The sequence below is a fragment of the Melanerpes formicivorus genome, unplaced genomic scaffold (assembly GCF_026170545.1).
Source record: "Melanerpes formicivorus ecotype bairdi unplaced genomic scaffold, bMelFor1.0.p_v2 SCAF_5, whole genome shotgun sequence".
In the NCBI taxonomy this organism is placed as follows: domain Eukaryota; kingdom Metazoa; phylum Chordata; class Aves; order Piciformes; family Picidae; genus Melanerpes; species Melanerpes formicivorus.
Window position 1 is genome coordinate 35,201,634 of NW_027142357.1, and position 19,397 is coordinate 35,221,030.

At 41.0% G+C, this 19,397-nt stretch overlaps 2 protein-coding genes across 3 annotated transcripts in view; one reads left to right on the plus strand and one right to left on the minus strand.

Annotated features, from left to right (window-relative positions):
• Positions 1–9,044, minus strand: part of NCKAP5 (NCK associated protein 5) — a 531,557-nt gene extending 522,513 nt beyond the window's left edge. Inside the window, exon 1 of the mRNA XM_068139093.1 lies at positions 8,821–9,044. The gene's annotated coding sequence lies outside the window, so the exon portion shown is untranslated. The remainder of the gene's footprint in view (positions 1–8,820) is intronic.
• A 563-nt stretch (positions 9,045–9,607) lies between these two features.
• Positions 9,608–19,397, plus strand: part of MGAT5 (alpha-1,6-mannosylglycoprotein 6-beta-N-acetylglucosaminyltransferase) — a 143,069-nt gene continuing 133,279 nt past the window's right edge. For both annotated transcript variants that reach the window (XM_068139111.1, XM_068139112.1), the window contains exon 1: positions 9,608–9,731. The gene's annotated coding sequence lies outside the window, so the exon portion shown is untranslated. The remainder of the gene's footprint in view (positions 9,732–19,397) is intronic.

Genomic DNA, 19,397 nt, shown 5'->3' on the forward strand with positions numbered 1-19,397 from the left:
AGGCCTATGCTTCTGAGTAAGAAAAAGCTTTTCCATTCTCCAGTTAGACCACTTTCCATTTAAATGGGTTGTGTGACAAAGGAAATATTTTTCCCTTCAGGATGTCTACACTTTCTGACTTCCCAGAGCAAGACTTCTCTCATAGCACTTGTAAATGATTCTCTATGTCTTTTGCTCCAGTACTGCAGGTTGGCATACATATGAGGTCAAATGAGTCAGTGCAGGTCCAATGGCGGCAGTTACCATTATGGAGCTTATTATTTTAAGAGACCTTGTACAGAAGTCTTCCTTTCTCCTACAAACTTCTCTTCAAATAATTTTTGCTGACATGGTACTGTTCAAGAAAAGCATCTCAGAATGAGGAGTCTGTCTGCTAAGTTTAAGATACTTTACAGTCAGAGTCATCCATTTCCATAAAGATCACTGTATTTCGTATCAGCACAAAAGCAACAAGTCCTTTGTTAAAAGACTTTCAGCTTCACAGAATAAAAATACATTAAAATAACAAGTGATCTGGGAGAAGGTAAAAGGTGGAAGGCAGTGGTAGGACAGAGAAGATGTGATAAGTACGTGGTGAAGACATTTAATTTGGGAAATTCTTCTAAGAGTCAGTTTAGGAACTCCATTGTATTTTGCCAGTTCAGTGATGGGTGAGCATTCATTTGAGACTTCTGCAGTGCATGAAATGTTGCACACACAGTCTTGTACAAATTGGTGGGGCAACAGATTGCAATATGTCAGCAGGTCCAGACAAGAGATTCCCACAGAAGTCAGATTAAAATTTTCCAGATGACACTATAAATCACTTTTAAGAAGACACCACTGAGGCAAACCCATAAAATTCAGTTACTATTTAACAACTAAAATTCCACTAAAACCTCAAAATACCATCAAGCAGTGCAAATACATACTTGCTATTGTCCAGACTTTAGCCAAATGGATTTTTTCTTTATCAACAGCACAGAATAACAATATAAATGCACACCAGCCTGGAATTCATTGATCACAGGACATTTGACCATTTTGATTTTTGAAATAGATCACAGGGGACAAAAAGATCTGCTTAGCCAGCACAAAGCTTAAAGATAAGCTCTCATACATGGTAACTTTAGAGCCAAGACCCCTGTCTTTATTGCTCATCTCACAAATAACACAGAAGACCTACTGCAAATAATTTGTTGGTGAAGCAAAATATTTCAGTATGTTAAACATGGGATGCACTACAGTGAATCAGTACTCTTTATTATATAAAATTTCCTTCATTTGGGGTGCTGAGAGGGGAAAGAGTGTTCCAAGGTTATGATCTAAATCTCGTGGTTGAGTTTGTGTCTTATAATAACAGGAGCTTCACCCACCTCCTGGTGAAACAAGAGACTGTTTGTCACAGTTCATAAATTACCTAAAACAGTCTCCTTTCTGTGAAGTTTTATAATCAGTCCTTTTTAGATTTATAAAGCTGTCCTCACTTTAGTGTCCTCTATAAATGAAATGCATCCCAGTTTCAAACTGTAATTGCCAAAATAGTGACAACAGGTCTTTTAAGTAGATACGAAGTAAACTGTTTTTAACACTCTGGTTTAACAGTTCCCAATGTAAAGTGTCACCTGACTGCTTGAGACAGAAAAGGTGCCAATTTCAGTGACTGCTTACATGATATATTTTGTTCACCCTTGTTTGATAATGCATTTCATGTTAATGAATAATGAGCTTGATAAGGTACATTTCTGAGTCTGTATATCCTTTTGATTTTCAAATGAACAAGCTACTTAAACACTTTAAAGAAAAAAAGAACAATTAAGAGTCACTTAAGAACAATCACAGGTATCTATCCAGACTGTGAGTCTGGAGTTTTATAGGAAATAGGGTATTTTCTAGATATTTGGTTCCTGGTTTTTGTTTGGAGTATCAACTAACAACAAAAATACAAATACATTTAACTAAGGCTGAAGAAGAATTAATTTCATGACTTCATTTTGGCATCAGCCTGGAGTCTATTGTTACACTAGGCATAATGTAGCAGAGATGCAGCAAGGTACTCTGCATTTCAAATTCATTGCTGTTACACAACCACAGCCAGAGACAACGGGTGCACATCAGTTAAAAATCAGGAAGTTGACTCTTCACTACCAATTTTTTCCAGACTTCATCCATGAGGTACAGTTCTGCGAGATGCGGTACAATAGCAGCAAATGACTGGAGCTATACTGGGGGTCAAGAGGATTGGAGCAGTGTGACAGAGTAATATTTCCAGAGTATTTTTAAAAACTTGCACATTCAAGAAGAATAAGTTGCACAGAGTCACAGAATTACTTCTTTGAAGTAATTCCAGTTCACTGTTCAAAATATATCAGGAACTGCAATGGGAACCGATGAAAGCCAGAAAGAGGAATTGAGTCTACAAGTTGTTAAACCTTTCAGATTTGTAGTTATTCTGCACCTTGAAGAAGTTGAATTTCACTCTAGATGAAAGGCATTATGTCCTGTTCAGGTTGTTATGTCCTACTCAGATCATTTCTGTTAAGGTGAGGAAGTTGGATCTTAGAAAAGCAGCAACTCCCCAGGTAAGTCAGCAAACGGAAGGAACAAGGACACAATAACAGCTGCACTGTGTCAGATGAAGGACCAACTACTGAGTATCCCCAAGAAAGAACATGAGGAGACATTTTGGTGAGCAGTGTAAGAAACAGGACAAATACAAACTGATGCCTCCCAGGGAATAAATTCCCATTTTCCTGTCAGAGACTTAGAAACTCCTTTGAAGCTGTTACCTATTTAAGAGCCGCTATAGGACCTCTTATGCTTGAACTATGTAACTTCTTTAAAAAAATCCATTTATATTTTTGGCTTCTAGAAAATCTTACAGTTTCAACAAGTTAGCTTCCAATTTTGCCTGCACAAGAAATATGCTATTCAAAATTACATTGGGTGCCACAGACTTTTTTTGCTGTCACAAATAGTGAAGAATTCTGCCCTGTTCATCTTTGTATGATCTGTGATGTCATAATCTTGTTTTAATCAATATTTATCACCTCTTTCCCAAGTTCTCTTTTCTAATTTCTAGTTAGCTTTGCCCCTTCTCAGAAGGTCTAATTCACAGTCTCTAAGGATTCTTATCATCCTTTATTGCTTTACTGTATCTTTTTTGAAATAGGAAAGAGAGCTGCCAGATTCAAATCTGAGTGTACCATGGATCTATACAGACATAGGGATGTTTTATTTTATTCACAAACCCTTTCCTAATAGCTCCTAACCTTTTCATTTTTTTTTTGATCACTGTTGAACATTGAGCTGATATTTTCAGACTCCTCTAAGTAATTTTATAATCTCACTCCTGATTACTAATATCAAAAGTTCATTTAGTTATATAGACAGTCACTTCTCATTTTTAAATGTAATTTTGCATTTATCATGCATAGTAATATCAACACTAAATTATATCTGCTGCTTTATTTTCTTGTCACGTAGTGTCACAGTATCCTCCTGCGACATTCTGCAATCAAATTCTATTACCCTCATCTGCAATTGTCACCACAATGTTCCTTCCTTTTCCAGACCATTTACAAATACACTGAAAAGCAAGGTGGCAAAACAAGGTCCTGAGAGATTCCAAAGATAAACTCCCCTCACAGTGAAAATGACCCCATATCCCTAGTTCTGTTTTTCTTTTCTATTCCTATCTTTTAAGCATCTAGTGCCAAATCCCATTATGATCTCACTTCTTCAATAAGTTATTTGGCTCAGGCTTCTGTGAAAAAAAATTATGGATATCTGAACAGATGTTACTATCCAGATGAAAGACATGGTTACTGACTCCTTCAAGTAACAAACCAAGCTCTGAGCTTATTGTTTACCTCTTTAGAAACAAGCATATATAGATATTAACCAATTACGTACATGCTATCCATTCCAAGTACATTCCCTGATGATTCATGGGGACAGGTGACAGATAAAGCCATGCATTTCTAGTTTTCAGAGTTGCCACTGCAGATGTCCTAAATTAGTATTTCTAGTAATTACGAAAAGAGGCTGATTAGACAATATAACAGAAACAACCACTCAGAAATTTCTTTTCTAAGCTGCTTCAACACTCTTGGACAAATACCATCAAACCCTGGTACTGTTAATTTTATTGATTCCACCTAAAAACTCTATTATTGAATCTTCAGTGTGAGACAATAGCTCCATAAAGTTGACACTGGAGGGGAAATTACAGAATTAATACCTCAATAGTGAACACCAATATAAATAACCCATCCAGATCTATGTCCTTCCTGCCTTTGTTCTTTCTTAGTCTTTCTCCTTTTATACTTTAATAATTTATAGAAATCATAGAAACATTCAGGTTGGAAAAGACCCTGAGGATCACCAAGTTCAACCCATAACCCTACTCTACAAAGTTCACCCCTAAACCATATTTCCAAGCACCATGTCTAAACAACCTTTAAACACATCCAGGGCTGGTGACTCAACCACCTCCCAGGGCAGCACATTCCAATGCTGACCAATCTTATCTGCTACACAGTCTATCTGGTAAATTTTTCTGAGTGGTCAGTGAGTTGTTTCCACAGGAAAGTCTTCAAGTCCCCCAGGTCCAATGAAATCTCTAAAATAAATCATGATGTGATTTCAGTTTGCATTCAAATGAGAACAGAGATTATTGCCTGTACCCTGAGCAGTCATTCAAGCCTGTGTAAGGTGGATGTAAAATATACACCATTCTTACTACAAATGGAAGACAGTGGAGAATCAGCTCTACCAGGTTTATACTCTATCACATTTCACAATCACACACCACTTTGCACTGAAATGCCATCATGATGTCTGAAATCTCAATTTCCTGCAAAGGGGGAGGTCCTTAGTACAGGTGTTGCACATATTAAATACCTATTATAAATATCTGGTGTGATACTGAAAACCAAGTGCAAAATGTTTGTACAATTTTTGTTTACAATGTCTGTGGCAATGGGAAGATCTGTTGGAATATAGATCAATATTTTCCGGTGCTGGAAAATTTTATAGCCCAGTTGTTACATTTATGAACAGAAGACAGAATAAAAACTTCAAAAGCAAGCATTAAATAATAATTTACAGGTTTGCTCTTTGACACTGGGCAGAGTTTATACTACCTTTTAAACATCTGACTTTTTTGTAACTATAAAACCTTGGTGGGGAGCATAAAGATAAAGCCTAACTGCAAAGTCTTGATCATGTTAAAAAACAGTGGGGTCACCTGAATATTGAAAAAGGATTTGAACACTTTCAATTTCCTACTCTTCTATTTAATCAGTTAGACCAAGGTTATCCTACAGCAACTTCAAATTGTGAGTAAGAAGCAAAAGAGAGGGAGAAGGTGACTCTTCAAGATTTCATTTTGTGATCAGAATATCATTAGGGTTGAATAGGACAGCTCTTCAGAATTGCATTTTACTGTTGTTCAAAAAACATAAATGAGCTCCTGTGAAATCAGACCAATGAAACAACAAAAGCAAGACACATTCTTGAACAAGAATGCCCAGTTTTTCTGATCTCCTGCGCAGAGGTTGGAGTCAGTTATCATTTTGCAGTAAATTCATTTGCACCAATAAAGCTGAGGGAGACATCAAACAGGAAGCTTTAAAAGCTCACGTTAGGAGTCTCAAGACATAGTTATTCTGTTTGGCAGCAAAGCAACAAAGATACTTTTCAGGAAGGTCTTTTTTATCTTATCTCTGGCTCAAGTTTCAGTTTTTCATTCTTCTTTTTCCTCTTTTTTCATTTTATTGAAGTCATGTTCAACATTTATAATTCAATATTCAGCCTTCCACCAGAGTCCACTTAGTATCTGCAAAGCTAACAACTAAACCTTTGTTCAGAAAAAGCATATGGGGGTGTGTGTGGGTGTTTGTAAAAGCAGGTAAGAAACCCCGCACAGAGGGATGGAGACTTTCCAAAGATCAGGCAACAGAGCTTTGAAGGAGATGCAGATTGTAATGCAGATGCTCTCCAGTTCCTATCCCAAATGCTTTATTGCTGCAGGGATCCAAGAAGCATTATGAGATGTAACACTATCTACCTGAGACAAGAGGGGCTATCAGCTGAAACAAAAGCAGGAATGCTGGATGTAGTCCACCTCAGAAGAAACAGATTTCTATATTACAAATAGTTTCTGTGTATGTTTCTCCAAGAATAATAATTTCAAATTACACGTGTGCTGCAATTTTGTTATACAGTGTTACACGTCAAAGGGGAATACAGCTGACACACTCCTTTCTCCCGAAGGAAAGGTTTATGTAGGTACATGTGTCAGTAATCAGAGAAATCTGCTGGTCTCACAACATTACTTAAACAGTCCCACTGCATTCGATGTCTTCTATGGATTTTTTCTGTCCTTTTATGTTGAGCTTACAGTAAGCAAGCTTTTCTCATTAACAAGACAGACCTCAGAGTAACCCAGAAGTTCTCCATTAACAGCATGTATAACCAAGGTCCTCAGTCCGAGCCTTAGAGAATGCTTAAGTGCTTTCACACATCCAACAGACCCACCAACTTATCTTCTTTAATCACTGAATGTTGGCTCACAGGAAGTGTTTGTTTGTATGTAGGGCAGCTCTACATGTGGTGAAACTTGGAAAGCACATATGGTGTCACATGGTGGAGTGTGACTACCTCTGGGAAGCATGCTTCCTAGCAGATCTTTCCATGGATAGGGCACCCTTAGGAGGCGCCCTTAATTGCAGTCTAGCACTTCCCGTGCCATTCCTACTTCTACCCACGGGTGATGGGATGGGTAAGCAGAGTCCTGGAGCTGGAGAGAGCCTGTAGCTGAGATGCAAACAGGCAAAATAGAATACCAGCATGATGGACCTGATTGCATTAATGGCATTAACTGTCCTAATCAGCCTCACCTGGGACCTCCACCTACACCCTCTTCCTATGGGCACAGAATGAGCAAAGAGACGGGTGAAACTGTGTGAGCTTCATGCTGAATGTGGGACGGGCCTGAGATAGTCAAATCTGAATAATTAGTGGTCTACCTGTTAGTCACTAAAATGAGGAATAAGCATGAAAGTGCCAGGCTGCTCTCAAACTCTCCTAATAAAGGATTACTGCAGGGCTTTTTGTTCTCTCTTCTTTCAGTCTCTCGCTCCCCATGCTCCGATAATCCAACCTTTCCTCAGGGAACACTCCATGAGCAGAGCCCACTCTCCTATTCAGTTCTCATTTCTTTCATCAATGTACACACTTTGCTCACCTCTGCCATTATTTTTTTTTTTCATTTAGCTATGTCAGACAGACCTAGACCTACCTACTGTAAAATATGATGTAACTTCCTATGCCTGAAAGAAGGATCTGGTTGTTATGCTTTAGTTTGAAAACTGTTAGCCAGTAAGATGTACTGTTCCCTTCTATAAGAGCCCTGCTAGGAAACCAGTTGTTATTTTCTGGTATTTCTGTAACAGAATGAAAGAGACTCAAAAGTGACAGTAATATTAGATCAGCTGCTTCATGTGACTTTCCTAAACTAAAGGCACAATAAATGGAAAAGAGTGAAAATGCTGTAGATGCCATTATTTTACCTGACTTGTTTCTGCATGACAAGAGCCTGTTCCAGAAATCATAGCAGATCATTAAAAGTTACCCATCTTACACAGAAAGTGGCCCAAGGCTTTGATCATTCAGCACCTTGTAAAAATTTTAAATCCCTAACCTCTCATTTAATGCTCATGAGAGTTTCCAACCAGGAACACAGCATAATGCTGGGTGTAAAGTGAAACTGCAAATAGCACAGAATTATTGCAGATGCTTGTAGATACAAACGATCATAGAATGGTTTGGGTTGGAAGGGACCTTCAAAGGTCATCCAGTTCAACTTCCCTGCACTGAGCAGGGACATACTCCACTAGATCAGGTTGCTCTGAGCCTTGTCGAGCTTGACCTTGAGCAACTCCAGGGATGGGGCCTGTGCCAGTGTTCCACCACCTTCATGGAAAAGACCTTGTTCCTAACATCCAAAGCTAAATCTACTCTTCTCTAATTTAAACCATTGCCCCTCATCCTATCACTGCAGGCCTTTGTAAGCAATCCCTCTCCAGCCCTCTTGTAGGCCCCTGTCAGGTACTGGAAGGCCACTATTAAGTCTCCCCAGTGTCTTCTCTTTTCTAGGCTAACAACTCCAGCTCCCTCAGCCTGTCCTCATAAGTATTTCAGCTCCCTGGTCATCTTCATGGCCCTGCTTTGGACCCAATCCATCAGGTCCATGTCCTTCTTGCATGGAATAATTCAAAATTATGTTTTTTTTTAATTTTCACCAAACCCATACCCACTTCCTTGATTTTGTTTTGTTGGGGGTTTTGTGTGTGCCTATTTTCTGATGATTTTCACAGTATATGAAGAATACTGTAACAGACACTGATCTAAATTCTGCGGCTTAGTACAAACTCTATTTCAACTTGTAGTACGTGGTAGAGAAAAGCCTCTATCGACACCGGAGAGTAGGATTGTCCACCAGGTGTCACCCATCTCCTGTTAGCTACCCTTAAGCCTGCGTATGCACGCTCGGGAAAACCGCCACTCTACAAAAGGTGTCGATGCTGTCGCCCCGCTCTAAGAGTCATCTTCTCAGCACAAAAATACATTCTCTTCCTTTGCTCTAATGGCTCCCAAACACTGAAGCTCTAGTAGCTTGTGGAGCATGTTTTAAAGACAACCTAAGAAGTAACTGGATACCCTGAAACTCCTGGCACAAATACCCATATCTAATGCTCAGATGAACGTGAGGTGATGTAACGTATCCACCTAGGGCAGCCAAAACCGCAACTACTACCAAAGACAATATCTAACCTTAAGTGCTTGTCGGGACTGTGAAGAATTTGGTACGCAAGCTCTGGGAAGGCAGAAGCTCCTAGGAAGCCGTTTCAGGGTGCGCGTTCTTCCAGTCATGTCTGGCTGTCCCTGCTCTCCTGAACTCTGCCTGACAGGCTTCCCAGCACTATGACGCCAGAGTCGCAGTTTCCTGGGCCATTCCTTCCCACCGGCCCCTCAGGAGACTTCGCCAGGCCCTAATGCTCTCTGACGTTCTCCAGCAGGCCTCACACTTGCAGGACCGCCTACAGGCAGGTGCGGTAGAAGGGCTTGGCCCAAAGGGGGGCGACGTCGAGGCGGTGGTGGGAGATAAGGCTGTCCTTCAGAGGTACTGGGCAGAGGCAGGTCGAGGCGTCACCTCGCTGACGGGCATTTCCCACGGGCGCTGCTTTCGCACAGTGTGCAGCGGCTGACACAAGTGGCCGTGCCCGCTGACCGCCGCTTACCTCTTCCCGCCCGCGGACGCTGGCACCCCTCAGCGCCGCGCCCTGGCCCCTCCACCCGTCCCTGCGCTCCGGAGCCGGGCGGGCACTTTGCACACGCTCCCTCGCCCTGTCTCGGCCTGTCACAGGCGTTTCCGGCCCGGCCCGGCCAGGCCGTCGGCGCGCGCCCCCCCCCTCCCACCCCCGCCCTGCGCGGCCGCCGGTCGTGCCGCCTGCACACGGGCGGGCGCTGCTGTGCAGCGCTGCTGCACCGCGAGCGCGCCCTCGCCCGCCCGCTGGCGACTGGCAGTTTGCAGACGCTCCCTGGCGCCCGCCCGCCTCCAGGTGGCCCGGCCCCCACGGCGGGCGCGGCGGCCGCCTCTCAGCCCGCGCCCGGCCTCCGCCGAGGACCATGGGCGATGCGCTACTCCCGGCGCGGGGGGCTGCGCACAGGCGGCGCCGGAGGAGGTGAGGCGGCCCTGGGTTTGGGAGTGGTGGGGGATCGGTGCTGCACTCAGCCTCACTATGTGGGGGGGTTCCGCCGCCTCCGTTGCCCCCTTCAGGCCGCTGCGGCTCGGCGGCCCGTGAGGGAGGGTGGTCTCTTCAGTCATCCCCCAAGCCCGCCGCGGCAGCCTTACGGGGTGGGGGCTGCTCTCTCACCCGGTCCCCATCGTTCCCCTCCGAGAGCCGGCCCAGAGCGGGGGAGGCTTTTTCCCGGGTGCTGAGGGGGTGCCGCGAGGCGGTGCCGGTGTGGGTGTGGGTGCGGAACGGGAGGCAGAGGATAGCCGAGGCAGCCGCTTTGGTGTGCCGGGGCCCGTCCTTGCCGCGGCCCGGCCGCCCCCGTCACCTTGCGTAACGACCTTCCGTGCCCGGCGCGGCTGGGAGCGCCTCCGCGGGCGGGGGCTGCTGCCCCACGAGGGGAGCCGGCACCGGGGAGGTGTCTCTGGAGCCCAAGCTGCGGGGTGCCTCCGAGGAGCCCAGCGGTGGGCTCTCGGCGTGTGCCTGCGAGAGCGGGCGGGCGAACGGGCAAGCGCGCCTTTGAGGGCCAGAGCAGTGCTGCCGGGGGTTTTACCGGAGCGCGGGTGGCAAGCATTGCCGTGTATGGGAGCATGAAGCTCGGATGGAAGTCTGTTGAAATCTCTCCCTTATGGTACGATTTGCAACCCGAGCATTAGGTTCCACCCGCTGCTGGTTTTGTTTCCAATTCAGACTTTGTAAACCTCTAGGAAGAGGATTTGAGAAAAAGGTTCCTGAAAACTGTCATCTCTCTGCCAACTGTGCTTTGGTGTGCCATGTCCCCTGCTTCTTCGCCAGCGGTGTATTGAGCTTTGCTTGGGAAATAACAATGGCTTTTTTTTTTCCTGTCAGGTTGAGTATTTCTTACGCATCAACATTGTTCAGTGGTTTGATCGTAGACATTTCTCTTTGTGTGAAAGGCAGAGGTTGACCTCATGTGGTCTCGTAGGTATGTGGACCTACATTAAAAGTAATTTGGGCACCTGCTTTAGTGTCTCCCTTGAGTTTTAGCAACTGTTTAAGGTAAATGTACTTTTTTTATTATATTTAGAGGGAAAATAAATGTACCTTGGTTTTGAGGAACTAAATCATGGTAGAGGCTTTCCTTGCTATTAACATAGGGAGTGTAGGTTCCATCTTTTCCAGGTAAGGTAGAATATCAGTCTCATCTTTTGAGTGCATATTTCTCTTTCTGGCGTTGTGGTCAGCAGGCTTGGCAGAATGAATTCTTACTGCTTGCATTAGGTCTTGATGCATCAATCTCTCTTGGTAAGTGCAGCAAGGATGGAATACACTTTAAAGGCTTACTCTTGAGATTCATGTTATTCTAGTGTACAGTCTTTATTTGTCTGAAAAGCTCTGTCACCTTGTCCCCATGAAATAGTATGATAGCTTTTTCAACAGCATGACTCATAATCCTAAATACAGGAATGAATTTTGACTTAGTGCACTGTAAGTGCTTTATCTCTGCAAAAAGCCTTGTGTACAGAAAATGCAAGTAGGGTGGAGGGAATGTTTTATACCGTATCTGTTAATCTGTCCTCAGGAGGACAGCGTTTGAAGTTGCTTGCGGGCGAGAAGTATGTCTTTACTCCCAAATCAATGAGATGATCTGAGTTCTTTCAGAATACTTCTGCCATTTCGTAAAAGACTGAAGAGCTTTCGAAAAAGGAGGAACCAGTTAGTTCTTGTTGTTTATTATTGAAACCATTTTGCCTGGGGACACTGACTCCAATTTAGTCTGAATGGGTGATTTACCTTTTTTCTTCATCCCTGCGTAATGATTCTGACTGTTCTTCATGAGAAACTCTGCTTACTGCAACACCCACAGTTCACATAGTTACTGGTGTCTGTACCAGGCTTAATAGTAGGGAAAAAACCTTTGCCTTTTTTTTTTTCTGGTGGTTTTGTTACTTCCAGTACTGCTTGCTGGTCTTTACCTGTATGAGATGATGTAGGGCATCTTGTTAACTCTTAAAAAATAGTCTGTGGAGCAGAATGTTTAGCAAATGAAATGTCTGTCCTTCATAATTTAGCGTATGCAGACCATTTTCTGTTGCTCTTATGTAGCATGCAGATTTATTTTGTATGAGCAGAGTAAGGATTGAATAAGAACATATGCTGCTTCTTTTCTGGGTGATAAATCCATCTTGCTGTCCAGGAGGAAGGCAGCTTATACAGCCTGGACTGAAAAGATGTTGAAAGTCAAAGTGACTGAATGTAAGAAGATCAGGTTGTTTAAGCTCCCAAAACTAAACTGCCTAAACTTAGAAGCGCCAGCAACACTGGGCGCAAATCATCTAAAATCCTTAATCTGCGTCATGAAATAGAATCTGGCAAAATAGTGAAGTGTTCTGAATTCCTAAAATTACTTTGAATAAAGACAGTTGCTTTCCAATTGTAAGTCATCTCCTTCCAACCAGATTCCTTTCCTTTCCCTTGTTAAAAGCAAGCTTTATACCATTAGCTTCTGTGCTTGATACAATACGTGGAATTTTATTCGCACCACTGATTTCCCTTCAAGTTTGAAATTATTTTTTTTCTTTCAACATTTGCAAAGTTATATTTTTGGCATTGTATGCTGCTGTCATCTAAGTTCACTCAGGTTTTGCTGCTGTTTAATAAAATAGCTTAGTTTTCTTCTTCAGCTCAGCTCTCAAATTTTAATAGAACTTCAGGAGCTGTTGGCATTAACTGCCTGTCACTGATGTAGTAACTTGATTATTAGCTATGTGGTACATGTTTTGAAGGTTTACATGAATGCAGTGTTCATGTTCTGAGCAGACTGATATCTAAAGAAGACTGTCTTGATGTTTCATGAGAGTGGGAGAATTAGTTCAGTTCTGTTGATGGGAAGAGCAGTGATAAGGGAGATTTGTTGGCAAGCATTACTTGATGGCTACTTTCATTTATGTCATGTTATTCCCAAAGTGTCTGCAGAACTCTGATGCTTAGCCTGGTTTGGAACGAGGGCAGTGCTCCAGCAGTGGCTTTTGGTAATGAACATCAGAAGCATCTGCTGAAGGAAATGAACATACTGCACAGTGCTAATCAGCTGGGAATCTGATGAATGGAAAGTTTTTCAGGAATCAAGCACTTTTGCTATTACTGCATCTTCAGTTTAAAAAAAAATCTTAACTGATTGGAGTGGATTAAGGTCATCCTTTTTTGCTTGGCTTTTGCCGAGTTTACTATTTACGTGTTTCTGCCTTTTGTGTGCCACATATCCACGTGCACTTAAACAGGCATCCGAAGAGCCCAGCTCTGCCATATAATGATGTATAGCTTCTGTGAGGAATAAGTCTCATTCTGATCGTGTTTCGGTAATGGCTTGATTTCCATCACTTCTGACCCCATCTTTTTTTGACTCTTTCTTGTTTGTTTGTGTGAGTTGATAATTCACATGCTGTAATCCATGGCTACAAAGAGAAGGCAACTAGAATTTTGTAGAAATTTACATTAGTTTAGTGAAGGGTTTTGGATGTCAACATAGGCTTTTGTAATTGGATGACATTTTAAGAGTAGCCACCATAATGGTGGAGAATCAGTGGCACAAGTGCTGGCACAATCTCCCAGATGTGAGGCAGCAGCTTCTTTTGAAAACACAAATGTTTATCAAGGAGGGTAGCCTTCTGTACAAGCTGAAATAGCTCAGCTGTTCTGAGATGAGTTTGTGGCGCTTTGTTCTTGCCTTCCAACAAGGAGAAGCCTTGTGTGCTTTAATTGGGTGAATCATTCAAGCCCAAAGTCTGTGCATGCGCTCAGGCAAGGATATAGCTCCTCGGAGGAACTTCTGCTAAAATGATGGTATTTTCATGTGTTTGTGTCATCTTGCATACTATGGGGAGGCACTGCAGTGAATGAACGGAGAAGAGAAAATTAGTTTGTGGGACAGAGATTCCATCTTATAGTACTCTAAGCAAAGTCCTTTTCCTGAGGAAAGCTTAAGTCAATGCAGTGATTCGTTTGATTTATTATTTATGGTTTGTATGAGTTAACAATCTTGTGATCCTGGCCCTTTGAGTCTCACAAGGTCCTCTTATTCCTGTTAAGCTAACTGTATTTCTTCATACATCCCACAGGCATTCCAAAATGTTTAACCTTGATTATTAGTCTAACCTACTGACGTTTGTCTTGCTGAGTTTTATATCGTGATAAAAGCATGTAATCTTTGAAAGCTATCAGCCACCCCTTTTGAACTTGTTGTCCTTTAGACAAAGGGATTTTTGTTGATGACAAGTAGCAGACAGAATCTGATTTTACTTTAATCAGGTTATTCATGGGTCATGTATTTTTTTTTCTATGTATGTAAATTTTCCCCATGTAACGTATTTCTTGTGGCTACATTTCCCTAGAATAGTTTTACAACTAGAACCTTTTCTTCACTTCTGTTAGAGTTAGGTAATGAAATTTATTGCAGCTTCCTTCCCATTGCCTGTTAAGGTGACAATTCTCTTCTCCCTAGGAAACAGATATGTCCTACATGCACTGCGGCTGGTATAGCATTGTTTATAATCTGTACTAAAGTCCTAGCAAAGTGTTTTCTGATAGTTACTACTGAAGTAGTAAATTGCACAGTAGCAAAAATTTCTTCACTTTCAGTTGTCAAGCATGGACACAGGCTGCCCAGGGAAGTGGTTGAGTCACCATCCCTGGAGGGATTTAAAAGACATGCGGGCATGGTGGCTTAGGGATGGACTTGGCAGTGTTTGGTTTATGGTTGGACTTGATGATCTTAAAGGTCTTTTCTGAGTTAAATGACTCTGTGATTCTAAGTGGTCACAAAAAGTACAAGCTCCAGTGAATTATCACTCCTGCCAAAGGTGCTAGTTTGTGATTTGGCTGGTTTTTGGACGTGTGACATCTTGAGATACCGAACCTTTGGACTGTAACACATTGTGTGGCATTCCTCTTGTCTACAGTATGCATGACTGAAGTGGATTAACACATTCTTACATAAGATCCTTGTTAGTACAAAGGTATCTGCATATATTCAGTGAGGCAACAGTTCTCTTGCGTTTAAAATGCTGTGTCTTAGCCCTCTTGTTTTTTAAACTTGCTGATATATTTTGTCCCATCTTTCCCTCTCTGTGTTTGTTCCTTTTCTGCAGAGAAATAAGTTCAGTGCAGCATCAGTGCAGCTTTTGGAAGTTTCCCATAAACTCTGCAGAGCATGACTCTAGTATGCATGTGATACACTGTGAAAATAATTTCAAGTATTGAGTATCCCTGTAATTAAACTTGTATTTTTTTCTGCTCTTATGCGATTTTTAAATGAAGTATAAAGTATATTTATTGAACATGGTCTATCTGAAGTGGTTTCATTAGTCACAGAAAACTTTTCTACATAGGATACATGAGTTAAAACATAGCTCCTTCATTCTGTGAGTTTGATTTTTAGCAAAAATCTTTAAACACATCATCTGCCTCCTAACAAGCCGTTAAGTAACTTCCATGAGGTTTTCTTGTTAGGTCCTGTTCAGGTAGTTTGTGCAATGATTTAATTTTATATATTGTGGATTAAGAGGAATGAAAATACTGACTTCATTTGCACTTGAGAAGGTTTTATGGTATACTGATACCTTTGTGTCAGACATACCAATTCATTACTTTTGCTGAAAAGCTCATTTAAAAGAAAATCCAACAAAACAAACCCGAACCTAGAGTAAATGTGAGGAATGTTTCTAACCTGGTAGTTGTCCAGGTTTGACATTGTTTATTTATTCTATACCAAATCATTGTAAGATGGTTGTATTGAATGCTGAATGAAACTATTTGCATGACCTAACTGTAGAATGAAAGTCCCACACTGTTTCAGTGCACTGTAGTGTGAAGGCTATCTGCCTGAAAGAAATGTTTCCTGTAGTAATGCCTCTAAAATAATTCTCTGAGTAACACAAACCACAAAATGGTTCGCTTCTCCTGATGTTGAGTTGCCCATTTCTGTCTGGATGCTGTTCAAGCTTGCTTATTTTAATAACTGAAATAACAGTAGATATGGAAAGCATAGAATCTGTCTGGTGGAATTCAGCAAATGGTGCCAATCAGATCTTTGTCATCTTCAAATTCTTAGAGGAGTTTTCTTTCCATCTTGAGTTTGGTATGAATTGTACATCAAATCCTTTTCCTAGGAAGAATATAGAATATTATCTTACTGTGTCTTTCTTTGTTTGTTTACCTGATCTGGGAATTTCTGAGCCATCTGGACAAGGAAACTAAGCAAACAGATACATTTTAAGTCTAGGGAAAACCTGAAATGTTCTTAACATACAAAGTTTCACACCTATTTGGCAAACTTCTGTGGTTAAGTTAAAGGAACTTGACAGCAGTGTTCTCTGTAGGTGTTGGTACATCATATGTGGGTACAAATTTTACTACCTGCTTCACACATAGCAAAACAAAACCCCAACAAACAGCAAAACCACCCCCAAAATCTCAGGAAAAGGATGTGGAATACTGTATAGGGGAAAGAAGGACACAAAGATTTCTCAGTCTTTACCACACAGACTTCAGCCTTGGTTGTACAGGATGTTTGACCAGGTTATTAAAGTTACATTTTCCAATCCATTCCTTAGCACTTTCCCACCCCCAGTTCTTGAAGAGTGAACACTTTCCTTCTCTGTATGTCTCTCCATTTTGTTGACATACCTATTTGAGTTGTGTAGCTACTTTTGTTTTACTAGAGGAGGGGGAAAAAAAGCATACAGGAGGAGAATGCTGCAAATACTTCTAGTGGTTTTTCTACTTAAGCTAACAGCTTTTTTACTGTAGATGAAATCAACTATTTCTGAATACTGAGTCTAATTTTAAGAGCCTGTAATCAATTTAAATGAATATATTATGGTTATACTTTAAAGTAACATATTAAATTATTATTACTAATGGATATTTTCTTAGATACTGGTTGAGTTTGTTGAAAATCAATTAAGAAAAAAAGCCCACATTTTTCCTTGTTTTGATATAACAACTTCTTTTGAAAGACAAATATGAACTATACTTCTTAGAGATAAGATAGTAATCTGTAGTTCTTATTAAAACACATTTCCAGGTTTTTTTCAGTAGCTTAACAGTCAAAGAATTGGATAATCAGTAAAGTAAAAACTTCTGATTTTTTTAAAAGTGATGTTAGAAATGAAACCAAGCTGTGTGTTTGACAAAGCAATTTGGCATATTTCTTAATGTAGATCTGATTTGGGGAAGCTTAATGAGTTTACTTTATGGCTCTATTTGTTAGTCTGTGGTTGGGATTCTTAAGTGACTCTCCTTAGGTTCTGGATTGGTAACTTTAAGGTACTATATGTAATTCCTTTGAGGAAAAGGTTACAGTAACTTTAACCCAATTGTCACCAAAGTAAGTTTAAAGAAGATTCAAGGGAGCAAAGAAGGGCTTGGGTCTAGAAGATAATTAAGGTTTTGGTCTCTCTACTGGAGATGAAGTTATGTGAAAGTAGTACTTGGTTCTGGAAGTTTGGGATTTTAGTTCACTGGCTGATCCATGCTGCTGCTGAACATCCAGTGAGTGAGCAGTCGTTGCAGTGCTGTTTGTGTGCTACCAGCAGCAAAAGGAACAGATTTTTGTAATGACGTAGTTAGGGTTTAACTGCAGTGGATAAAGTTCCATACTGGCATAAAAGGCATATTGCAGTTTACTTAAGCTCTTTTTGAGTTGATGCTATTTAAACCTCTGGCTCTGTGTATTGAAACTAGTACAATGAGGCCCAAGTGTGCACTTAAACTTTCCTTTGAGGGCCCTACTGGCTGATACAGAGCAGAAGCTTGTAACAGGTTTAGCTTCTGTTCAGCTTCTATTAAATTCCTTGTACCTTGATTCATTTCCTGACATAGTCTCCATATGTACTGGTTACATAGCTTGTGCACTGTATAATGTTACAAAAGAATGCTAGGGTTGATTAAAGTATAGTATACTATACACAGTATAGGTGATCCTGCTCTGGCAGGGAGATTGGACCAGATGATCTTCTGAGGTCCATTCCAACCCCTAACATTCTGTGATTCTCTGACTGTTTCAAAGGGCTTGTTAGCAATAGGATGAAGGGCAGTAGTTTTAAAATGGAGCAGCGTAGATTTAGGTTTTAGACAAAAGGAGGAAGTTCTTTACAACGAGAGTGGTAAAATACTGGAGCAGGTTGCCAAGGGATGTGGTTGAGGCCCTGTCCCTGGAGACATTCAAGATCAGACTTGTTGTGGCCCTGGGCAGCCAGATTTAGTCGGAGGCATCCCTATTCACTGTGGGGGGGCTGGACAAGATGACCTTCCAGCCTGATGCAGTCTGTGAATCTGTGAAATGGCCCCACTTTTATCTGACAAATGAATATTGTTCTTTCAAAAAGACTTGCTCTGTATAAGGCCTATCAACACACATTTTAATGTTTGTTTATCCAAATTTAGAAAACATTCCCTCTCACTGTATAGATTCCTGATATGCAACTCAGATTCCACACTGTTGAATTGGATGTGTGTTATGAGAAGAGTTTTTTAATGAAGGTGTACTCTTGCTCTTTCACATGCTACAGAGTATTTTTAAATATGCCACCCACCTTGTTCTCTAAATAACTAAAATTTGGCGTGTCATTAAAAAGGCTGCTGATGCAGAATTGTAGTTTGGCAGAAATTACTCCAGGAACTTTACAGGGCTTGGTGTGTCCACCTGCCCTGTAGTATGGGGATCAAGCCTGTTGCTCAGGATAAAAATATTTGTCAGGGCTACAAAAATGCAGAATTGAAACCTTTGCATTGTTTATTTTGTACTGACCAGCTCTGTCATCCTTGTGTTTGACAAATAGAGGAAGAAATCTGTCATATGTTATTAGCCTACTTTTCTTTTCTTTTTTTTTTGGCTAATATATTCTTGCTTGGCTTATATGTGTGGCTGAGTGTACTGCTGACAGTTGTCCAGTTCATTACAGTGTTAAGATCTTTATTTCCCTATAAAAAATATTTAGAATATCACATAAAGTCCACCAGTGTTTGACTTGTAAAACTGATTTTAAAATAAATCAATCAACAGGCAGAAGTGTTAGAAATTCTTCAGAACACTATGTAACATGTTTTAGTGTATTGGTCATGCTTTTCTTTCCATCTTGGTTTGTGTCTGTCTCCTTCCTTCCCTATTTTATGTAATTTGAAGAATGTTTTCTTTGTCACTGCTATTTAATTATTTCTATTCCCACTGCTTCTGCTATTCCAGATCCTAAAAGGCTGAAGGGCTAATCATAGTGTGTTCTTTATGCTTTTTTTCTTGCCTGTGTGTTTGGGTTTTTGGCCCTGATAATTTGTTGGGTTTTGTTTGGTAGTTTTTGTTCCCCTTTTAGTCAAACTGGATTTCAATTATGTGTGAGAATTGTTCTGGGTATTGTCTGCTGTGCTCTGAAAAAAAAATCATCTTAATCCAGACTTTTAAATGGCTTTTGCCTTTTATATCCAAGCATCTTGTCTTCAAGGATGAGATTTTTAGCATGTGACTTGAAATGTTTTCATACACATTACACTTAAGCTTTCCCATGTGCATTCTTTCCCATCCCCCAAAGTGTACTTCTGAAATTCTTTCTCATGTTTATGTAACCTGTTTCCGTATTAAATCGTTTAGGAAATGTGCTT